General features: G+C 41.6%; 1 long non-coding RNA gene across 1 annotated transcript; it reads right to left on the bottom strand.

The window, feature by feature from the left end:
• Positions 1-329: 329 nt before the first annotated feature.
• LOC118162675 lies at positions 330-11,338 on the bottom strand. The gene is made up of 4 exons (XR_004748560.1): positions 11,284-11,338; positions 10,640-10,686; positions 8,735-8,824; positions 330-412 (listed from the first exon to the last, which is right to left on the bottom strand). It is a non-coding gene; the product is annotated as an uncharacterized LOC118162675 (long non-coding RNA).

Raw genomic sequence — 11,338 nt, 5'->3', positions numbered from 1 at the left:
TGTTAAACTGCACATTGTTCACACAGGCCCACCTCTCTGGAGGGCATCCCTTCTCACCAGTGCCATAATCACACCACACAGCTTGGTGTCACCCACAGACTTGCTGAGGGTGCTGAGGTCACGGGAGGCGAAGGTAAAGGCATGGCTTCCCAGGCAGAGGTAGTGCTGCAGTGCACCCAGAGCACGACCAGACATCATGTCAAACTGTAGATGTTCCCTCAATAACTTTTACGTGCCATCTGTGCCTCCTGCTCGTTACCTGTGCGTACCAGTTCTGTGCCTAGAGGTGTAGTTAAGCCTACACCTACTGCAGTAATGTGACTGAGGTAAAGTTTCACAGGCTTCAGCTTGCTTTCGTGTCCGCTAAAGATCCACGCTGGAAAATCTTAAAGAAGTCATAAAATACTCCCTTCTGGAAAGAAGCCACAGGACAAATCTTTAAGCAAAATTGACTTTCTGATAGAGTTTAGGTCCCTTGGACTAAAATGGCAGCATTTCAATTGATGTAGTAACTATGGAAGCCTTAAGTGATTTCCAGAAACTATTTCAGTCAATCACGTAAAAAAAAAAAAATCAAGAAATTCATCATGTTGTGCATAATTTCTCTTTACTTGCCCAAAAGCTATGTCAAGTCAAAGCTTAAGAGGAAATTAACTATGGGTATTTTTAGTATTTGTTTCCTAACCAGTCATTTCGGTATTCTGTTTGCATAAGAAATGGAAGAGAGGAGGTTTATGTGCAGATGTTGCGCTCCATTGAGATCATCTGCCATGAGACAGAAAGCAGTTTCAGAAGTCAGAAAAAAAAACAGTCTTTTGAGCAGGTTTGCCTCCAGCAGAACCTTCTTTTTTCCCACATCAGCCACCACTTCCCCTAGGCAGAACAAGTCAGGAATGGTAAAACACTTGCATCGAAATGTGCAACTGCAGACGTGCAACTGCAAGCGTCCAACCGCCTGTAATTAAGTTTTACAATAAAAGTGAAAGGGTATGCCGAACTGGGAAGAATTGGCCTTGCTACCTTACATCTTGTAAGTACAAAATCTTTGCAGAATGGCTTGTTTTGCAAGAAACAGATCACAGTTCTGCTCACGGATCTGAAAGAGACGTAACATCACCAGCTCGGTAGATAAAGGGAGAGCAGTGGATATCATCTACCTTGACTTTAGCAAGGCTTTTGATACTGTCTCCCACAACATCCTGCTAGCAAAGCTGAGAAAGTGTGGGATAGAGGAGGGGACAGTAAGGTGGGTTGAGAACTGGCTGACTGGCCGAGCTCAGAGGGTGGTGATTGGTGGCACAGAGTCCAGCTGGAGACCTGTGACTAGCGGTGTTCCCCAGGGGTCGGTGCTGGGTCCGGTCTTGTTCAGCATCTTCATCGATGACCTTGATGAGGGAATAGTGTCTGCCCTCAGCAAGTACGCTGACACAAAGCTCGGAGGAGTGGCTGACACGCCAGAAGGCTGTGCTGCCACTCAGCGAGATCTGGAGCGATGGGCAGGAAGAAACCAAATGAGGTTTAACAAGAGCAAGTGTAGAGTCCTGCACCTGGGAAGGAACATCCAGAAGTATCAGTACAGGCTGGGGGATGACCTGCTGGAGAGGAGCTCTGAGGAGAAGGACCTGGGGGTCCTGGTGGACGACAGGCTGACCATGATCCAGCAGTGTGCCCTGGTGGCCAAGAGGGCCAATGGGATCCTGGCGTGCAATAAAAGGAGCGTGGCCAGCAGGCCAAGGGAGGTGATCCTCCCCCTCTACTCTGCCCTGGTCAGGCCTCACCTGGAGTACTGTGTCCAGTTCTGGGCTCCCCAGTACAAAACAGACAGGGATCTCCTGGAAAGAGTCCAGCAGAGGGCAACAATGATACGGGGCCTGTAGCATCTTCCCTATGAAGAAAGGCTGAGAGACCTGGGTCTGTTCATCCTGGAGAAGAGAAGACTGAGAGGGGTCTCATTAATGTTTACAAATATCTTAAGTGTGGGAGACAGAGGGATTTGGCCAACCTATTTTCAGTGGTTTGTGGGGACAGGACAAGGGCAATGGCCACAAAAAGGAGCACAGGAAGTTCTGCACTGACATGCGAAAGAACTTCTTCACAGTGAGAGTGACGGAGCACTGGAACAGGCTGCCCAGGGAGGTTGTGGAGTCTCCTTCTCTGGAGATACTCAAGGCCAACCTGGACGCCTACCTGGGCAGCCTCTCCAGGGAACCTGCTTTAGCAGGGGGGTTGGACCTGATGATCTCTGGAGGTCCCTTCCAAACCCTGCAATTCTGTGACCTCAGTCCCATGCATGATACCAGCTGCAGCCAGCAACCCTGTCCAGCAGCACAAACAGATCCAGAAAAAAAATAAACCCACTGAGAGCAGAAATTGGTTGATTAGGTTGCCTGCATAACATGGAGAGGATAGAATCTCTCAGGCAAAAGGTAAGGTCTACCTGAAGTCAGAGACAGGGTCTCTCACAGAGCTGCTGAAACACAGACATCACACTGCGGACAGCGGAAAGAATGAAATCAGTGGGGCAAACCCAGACCCTTATGCCCAGAGACTGCCAGCATCCACTCAGACATAGCAGACGAGCCCTGGACAGGCTAAGGTTTCCCACTATGAGTCGTACAGATCAGCATCTCTTCAGTGAAAGGTAAATCCTGTCAAAATTGGAACTTGTAGCTCCAAGAAGTCAAGACTCCTGGAGTCTCTTACTCTAGCATGTTAAGCTGCCCCTGAAAAAAAACATATTTAGTGTCTAGGAAGACAGAGAGATGCAAGACAGAGAGATGCTAGCAAAATGAATCTCAGAAGAATCTGTGAATAGAGCCTGAGTTTTAACTAACCGAAAGCCTCTATGCCTACCAAACAGACCAAAGCCCTAAGTTCACAAACAGGGAAAAGAGCAGGGACTGGGGGAGCGTAACAGCATGCTGCAAAGGGAGATGGACTGGCAATGCAGGAGGAAACCCTCTCCTCTTTGGGGGTTTCAATTCCTAATGAAACATGAAAGGGCAGAGACATGATAGCGTAAAAGCAGCACCTCTTTTGTGGATGGTAAATACTAACCAGGCACATTAGAACCCCCCCGATCACTTGTGTCTAGTTCTGGGAGTGCATTAGAGGGGTTTTGATAGTTTCTGAGCCACTGCTCCCATCCCTAACATACACAGTGTGTACTAATATATTTTATACATGTTCTTTGGCTTGTTTAATGGAAACGGAGGCTTTCAATGAAAAGGCTGACTGAGCCAAAGCTCACAAATACCTTGCTATGCTGTCTGTGCACTCCTCTCACTTCCCTGTTCCAAGCCCCCTCCCCACCCCCTCAAAAAAGAGCATTTAAGGGATGCTTTTTTTTTTCTACTTGGCTCATGTGGAAGGTGAGCTGATCTGTGCTGTGAAGTTCTATATTGGTTCCTCTTATTTTTTCAGAGACCAAAAAGGGAAGGAATAGAAAACAGCCTCTTTAAATGAAATATGCCCTTGTCAAAACAATTTAACAAATGGAAAAGGCATGCCCATTATGCTGGTTTTCCAGAAGTTCGTCAACCTCACTGTTAAATGTTAGCACGTAAGAAAAATTACTCTATTTGTTCTTTATGGTTTGTTCCTGAGATCAAAGTGCTGTGGGCTGGGAGGTGTTTGACATCCAAGAAACACTCATTGCTGCAATATTGTCTGTAGTGTCTTTTGTTAGTTTTGTTTCTTTATAAGGCTTTAAAGAACAGCAGTCAACACTTGCAGCACATTGGCATCCCATCAAATGCCAAACTCATCCTTTTAGAGCGCATGGGAGGAGAATATTTTTATGACTCTTATTATGGTTTTCTCCTTTCATTAGGTCCTCTGATAGAAGTAGCTGGAAAGTGTCTTGCATCCCCATCTCCTTTCACTTGCAATAGATTGGTCCAACAGTGAAGTCAACACTATTCATCCTTTATTTAAGAGGAGTTAAAGCCTTATATAGATAAACCCAGCAGTTTGTTTTAGACAAATATATAAATCATGAGGATTTTTTTTTTAAAAAAGTTTGTTGTTCAGATTTTTTTCAGTAGTTTTTATTTAGCTTCTATCAGATTGTGGATGATATTTAAAGGGCTGGAAATGTATGTCAGTAATAAAATCTGCTTTATTTAACCAAACCAGTTCAACTGAGTGAATTAGCACACAGAGATGGTTTGAATAGAAACATTTTAACACCTATGGCTCAATTTTAGAAAAGCAGAGTTTTAGTTGAGTTCGGTTAGCTGAGCTAATATGATTTAAAAAGCAGCTGCTTCAAACCCCACATCAAGATACGGGTGGAAAATTTGTTTGGTGTTGGTAGGTAACCTGAGTTACAAACCCATCCTGCTATCTGCAAACAGCTTGTATATTTGGGACAATGACTCAAGTACAAATAGACTCTCTACTAAATATCTTAGGAAAAAAAGATTTCTCCAGAAGACGGCATTTTTTGCAAAATGAAGTACACCACAACTGGTATCCCCATTTTGATTGGATATAAGCCTACTTTCCTGTTAACAAAAAACACCCCCATAAGTCTATTTTAAGTGACACTAAAACTAAGAATGTCTGTGTTCAAATCCTATTTGAGATGTACTTGCTACAGTGTTTTTAAAACAAGTGCAAATAAAAGAAGTGACATCTGCAGGCTGTAACGGCCATAAACCTAGGATGATCACCTGGCTGAGTCTGATCCCTGGCTCCCAGAAGCAGCTTTGCTATAGATAATCTTTTATAAAAACTTACCAAGTTTCATCTTCACTTCTGCTACATCTTGCACCCCCCACTACAGTGTCTGTTCAGAGTTTGACTGCTTTCACAGTCAAAAGCTCATTTCTTAACCCTAACCTAGATGTAGTCCTTGCCAGTTTATGTCCCTCTGTTCCTCTGCCAATACAGAGCTTCAGTATAAAAAGTTACTTTCTGCCATGATGTATTTAGAGAAAAATATATATCTATATACACACATGCTCTAAGGTCTTCCCTTGCTGAGTCAGGCAAGCTTACTTTTTCTAGCCTTTGCTTATAAAACAACTCATCCATTTTCCCAATATTGATTGATTATCCCAATATCCTTGGCTAGGCAAGTTTCAGTTTCAGGTCATCTGTCTTGAATACGATTAATGAAAACTATACACAGGGTCTTAAACAAGGTCTCATTAATGAACATTGTATGATGCCAGTAGTACTTCCCTATCTGGAAGTATTGTTCCAGAGACATCCTAGGATTGCAGTCACCTCTTGCACATCTTCACAGTTGAGTCAGCTCATGAGTGTTTGTTTCTCTGTCATTTCCAGACCTCCCAGCTTCAAGCAGCAGGTGTCAGTAATAGTCCCCAAATGCATGACATTATCTTCTGTGCTCATCAGTTTGATCCCATTTGTAGCCCTCATTCTGTGCATGATCCCAACCCCCCTTTCATACTGACAAATCCCAGCTTTGTGTCATCAGCACGTCCTTGATTAGAGACTTTGGAAGAAGCACTTCCCCTGGGTGAACTCCCCAGAACATAATTAACAAATCAATAATTATTCTGAGCATTGGGTACAACCTGCCCTAAGTAACTTTCTATGAGAAAGACATGTTTCTGCTGCAAAGAGTGAAAATGACAGATGGGTAAACTCAAGTTGGAAGGAGACACAGAGCATAGAACCAGCATAATTACATTGCTCCTTATGTGGGAAACCAACAGCAATTTTCCCTAAAGACACCTCATTGGAGGCAAATGTAACAAGAAAGACTTCAGTGGGACAAAGGACAGAGCTGCCATACATTCAAGAAAGATAGTCCACGTTTTAGAAACAGCATGAATGATGGTTTGGCCAAGTTTGTTCAAAAAGATACAGAACAAATTAACTTGATAGAACAAATAATCTAAATGACAAAGACGTTGATTATTTCTAGCAAAAGCATTTCTGTGTAAGACAACACAGAATCCAAGAAGCTCGGGGGGGAAATCTCCCCACCAAGAAAGGTGCAGATTCGCTTAGAGCAATATAGAGAAGTTAAAACAGTATCTTTATTTTTAAAGTTCAAGGGAAAAAGATGGAAGTTAAATGTGTTAAGAAGGAAATCTGTATTTGTAAGAATAAAAACTCTCCAGCTGGGAAATTCTCAGGAACAGAGATTTTTATGGGGAGGAAACCAGTGACATTTTTAAAGCAAATAACAAGTGGAGCTAGTTTTACTCCACCAAAAAGAATGTTTTCCTTTAACGTCAACTTATCTTCTCCTAACCTCTTCCTATTGTAGTAAAGAAATTCTTCATTCAGCAGAAACTATTCCCACCTTACAATGCATTTGAGAATGATATCAAACACGTTACACCGTGCTGAAATTACTGATGTTAAGTCATCCAATAATTGATTATATTTGAGGCATTCTGTCACCTCATCCACCAAAAAAGCCTGATTTACTAAACGTGCTTGTCATTTTCGTTCAAACAGAACCCCCGAAACAGGCTTACATTTTAAAATTGCTTACTAGAGCAGTGACAGAGACTTTTGCATGAAAGCCAACAAGCACCAGAGGCCTACAATGCTTTCTTAAATAAGAGACAAACAACTGAGGAGTCCCCAGACTGCTGTGGGGCCCCAGTCATGCAGCTGAACACTGGAGAGCTCAGTGACATATCCAAGCTCTTCCTGAGCTAGAGCTTGCTACAGTGATGTACTCACACTGGATGCAGAGAGATGGTTCTCTTCTCTTCCCAAAGGAGGACCAATTCCCATTCAAACAAACATTAATACCAAGAGTGGAAATAAACACAAACGGAATAGATCCCTTTTGAATAACTTGCCTAGTAATTATGAACTTAAAGCATATAAATGCTTTCCAGGTGGCAGCATTCTATAGTCAAATGGAGAAAATTACAATAATCTTCCTTTTCTGTTACTAAATGCTAAACGCAACTCATTTGGATGGGGCAATAGCAAGTGCATATAGCGATTAAACAAATATGTTTCTCAGATAATTGCATGCAATATCTATTTGAACATACACATACTTTTTAGCTCTACATATAAATTTTCTTAGGTTTTAATTAAATCTACCATATAATATGATGCAAAATGAAGTATAATATATGTTGTTGAATTTAATCTTTTATACAGGTGCACATATTTCTATACATATAAACACATTTTAGAATAAATTTGTAATACACTTAGACCACTCTGCATTTTTACAATGTCATTATGGATAAATTACAAGATGCTGAAAGATGGAATTAAAACGTTCATATTCTACAGCCCTCTGAGGTGTTAAGAACAACAGAATCAGGAAATGAGCTAACAAAAGCCCACTCTAACATTTGAATGCTAGTAATAGCAGCACATAATACTTCAAGTAAAAAGAAATATGAGAACATAAGTAATAACTCATTTACAAAAATATAATAACATGAGCAGTTTTAGAACTTGTGTTTCACGAAGTATCACAACTGTAGTGCAAAACTCACTAGCCATTGGTTTTCAAAATGCTGACCTAGACAAAAGAGGAAAAACTCTTAGTGATTTCTCAGAGGGCAATATTTCATCTAGAATATACAGCCATCTAGGCAAAATCTTTATTTCACCTTACCAGAGAAAATATTGCTCATTAGCAGGTCCCTGTATGCTACTTAAAGACCCCTACTGCCTCCATTTTGCAGGTGAACAGCATGAATTTATTTTTCATACAGAATGAAGCTTCTCACAACTGACTGAAATTCAGTAAGTCATCCTACCTCCGCCCAGATAGCACAGCCAGGACTGTCCAGCTGCAGTCAAAGAACCCACTGCTCCTGTTTGTTATCTCAAACAGGCTGCTGCAGTCCAGCAGAGCTTACTATATTAGTTGCAAAACTTTCCCTAAATTTCAGTTAACATCAAAGCATTGGACATATCTAAAACATGTCTGCTGTGGTAGCTTAGAGAAAGTAGCTCAAACACGGTTCACTGTAATTCCACCATTACAATTCCACCCTACCCAACATATCTCACATGCCTACATTTTCATGTCGGACTGCATCTGACCAATCATATTGGCCAGTATCCGTGGCAATCCTGTTCTCTAACCCATTCCACATCTCCACAAATGGAAGAACAAACTACAGGTATACAGAAGGCTGAAGAGCAACTCAAACATAAAAAGGTGATTCAAAGAGAATTCCTCCCCAATACATGATGTAAACATACATGAGTATTACAAAGTGTCAAATAACAGATTAAGGTAAAACAAAAGACTTCCTGGCATTTGTGTAACATCATGCTCACCAAAAGACATTTCAACAGCTAAATCTTTCATTTTTTTTTCCTCCTGTACAGTTCAAAGTATTAAAAATAACAGAAATAAAATAGGGGAAAAAATAACAATTCATTAGTGACATGAAATAATTTCACATCTAGAATTCAACATTACACTCATCTAGTCCAGCTTCTACACACAGCAAAAACTACTGAATTGCACTCAGTAACTCTAGAATTCAATCAGTATCTTTAAAAGATTCCTCTGAAAAGTCTTACAGCCTGAAAGGTCTAAGCAGCACATCAAACAAAACCATTAGATTTCCCTGATTGCAATTACAACCAACTCTAGCAAATTTTATCTGCAAACAGCCATTTTTAACAAAAAAAGAAATGCAAAGCTAATGATCTGAATCTCATTCACTGACGTATGACTTGCAGTTTCATTCAGAACTTAAAGACTGATAAACAGTCACAAGTTAAAATTTCAGATCTTTTGGTGAATGCCTACCTTTATTCTTTTTTTCTTCTCCTTCTCTGCCTTTTCATGAATCCTTATTCAAAAGTGACACATTTGTTCAGTTCAGGGAGATTCTTCTCTCTGGAGGGGAAATAATTTTTATCAGTAAGACTCCCTGGTGATCAGGTAGACTTGGAACTGCTGTTAATCAGCCTTTTTGACATGGTAGCTTGAATAGCACTTCCCATGATGCTTTGTGTGTCTACCTTAATTCTTTCCTTTTGAACTCACCATGACTTATAGGTGTCTTTTTTTCCTTTTGTGTGTCTGAAGTTATCCCTCTATTAACTTTAATTGGAAAGGTACCTTTTGTTCCCCTAGAGTAGTCATATACTAACCACTGAACTCCCTAGGCTCAAATTTCTGGGGTAGCAAGAGTTCAGTTTTCTGGTAACTGAAAAAAAAAAAATCCTAGTAAAAGATTCAAGACTCTTATTATTGCTAATAAAATAAGTGATATTTACTCTGAAGATGAACTGTTGCATCCATTTGTATCAGGAAATACAGAGACTGCTGGTGCAAGTCGTGGTGAGTTCAAAAGAAAAGAACTGAGGGCAGCCAAACACACAAGAGCATCACAGAACCCTGACCTTCATCATCCACAAACTGCAATACAATGGGTGCTGATAATTTTTTTTTTTAAAAAAAAAAAAAGCCATTTTCTAAGTCACTGGGGAAAATAAAATCTGTTTCATAACAGTAGTAGAAGGAACAAAGCTTTGTTTCCTACAGACTTGGACCTTCTCCCAAACTTCACCACCTGCCCTTGTGATACTACCGCCAGCAAGGGGCAGGATATACTCCAGCTAGTCTGCACCCCTTTGCACCCCAATTAGCCAAGCAGGATACAGCCAGGTAGTTACCAACCATAACATCCTCTCTCCACACGCAACTGCTCTCACAAAATTTGTCAGAGCTTTTGAGACTGCTGCTGTGCTTCCAGGTCTAGAGGAAACTGCACAGAGGCCCCAGAAGTTTCTTTGAAGGGGAAAGCAGACACATGCTTTGGATAGGGCATGTTTCTTTAAGAAACCTAACTCTAAGTAAGATATCCTTATTCATTTTGTTGTACATTGAAGAAGTTTCTTCACATCTATTTCATGATTGCAGTCAAACAGAATGCTAATAATGCGTTATGCTGTGGACTTCCAAGTCAGAAGCTATATTTTAACCCTTCCAGGCATTTGTATCCTATCACCTGCATACTGTTCAACAGTATGCATCCACAAAAAGTGACCCACAGTTAGGCTCTGCTTGCTTTCCTTTCTATCAGGAGAAGAATTTGGACTAGTAAAGAGCCTGGGCAACAGTACAGCCATTTCTCCTCTTGCCCCACAGCTCAGAGCACCTTCCTTTGCTATGGAGGCAGCTACCACCCTCTCAGCACTGCCCAATAAAAAAAACATAGCACGTCAAGGATCAGCACACAGTCAGCAGCCCACTCCTATGGGCATAAAAATTATTTCCAGCCAGTCTTAGAGCTGACCATTTTTTTCTGCATAGGGTGTCTGGAGCCCTTTTTGCTTTTAAGCAGTCATCTTAGGGCAGCTGTGGATAGTATGAACATTTCAAGCTACAGCGTAAGAAGCTTTGGAATGTTCTTGGAGGCTACTGGCACCACGTTTACACTAATTTACACACACACGAGACAATCAAATTCACTCTGTTCCGTACAACATATCTTCATATCTTTCACTAGTGAAAGATAGACATTAACATGTACTGTATACTTCCTAATGTGTATTTACTTCCTAATGTGTATTGAAACCTCCTTTCTCAGCTACAATGAGGTGAATCCTTTATCCTGACATCCTAATCAGCAACTAGCTCAGGTACAAACAGATGTGACCAACATTTCTAAGTGCAGTGCTGACCAGATTAAATTTACAACCATACCTTTAATATGGAAGTGTTTTTCTCTTCAATCTCCAGCCAACCACAATCTGAAACACAAGTAAAATTTTATCAGGTTTGAAAACAGTCTAATTCAGTATATGAAACTAGCTGCACTTCCTTATTTCTGACTACCTTATTTCTCCCCTCTCCCTTTCTAGCACTGGCCACACATTACACACTCAGGGGGTTGGACCCTCCTAAGAATCACAGGCCCAAATTCTCCTTTGCCAAAAAGCTACCAGACCTGACCACAGGATAGGCCTAAAAATTGCATCCCACCAAGTTTATGGTAGCTGAGCGAGTGAGTTTGCAGCAAGCCATGTTTTTGCAGCCACACACCCAGGACACTGGTGAAGCCCTCTGGTGAAGCAGGCCTGTTGCATGTGTGTCGGTTTGGGGACCCTGCAGACTGAAAAACAGATAAAATTTCACTTTATTCACTCAAATTACTGCCTAGGCAGCTGTTTCTCCCCCCTAAAGCATCTCAACCCTGACCTTGAAGGGACACCCTAGAAGTAAAGACTGCTGCAGTATCCCCTCCCCAAAAACAGGGCTGGCCAGCTCCCTGCAAACCCCAACATGTCCCATCTCCAGCCCCCCCACATTCTCACCCCTGCGGAACACAGCATGGCCCCTGGCTTTACCTCAGCATTGGGCAAGGGAGCGGGGCTGTGGTCACTCCCCAGCAGCTCCTCTGTG

The sequence above is a fragment of the Oxyura jamaicensis genome, chromosome 2 (genome assembly GCF_011077185.1).
Source record: "Oxyura jamaicensis isolate SHBP4307 breed ruddy duck chromosome 2, BPBGC_Ojam_1.0, whole genome shotgun sequence".
Lineage (NCBI taxonomy): Eukaryota > Metazoa > Chordata > Aves > Anseriformes > Anatidae > Oxyura > Oxyura jamaicensis.
The sequence above is the reverse complement of the archived record's forward strand: the minus strand, read 5'-3'. Positions and strand labels throughout refer to the sequence as shown.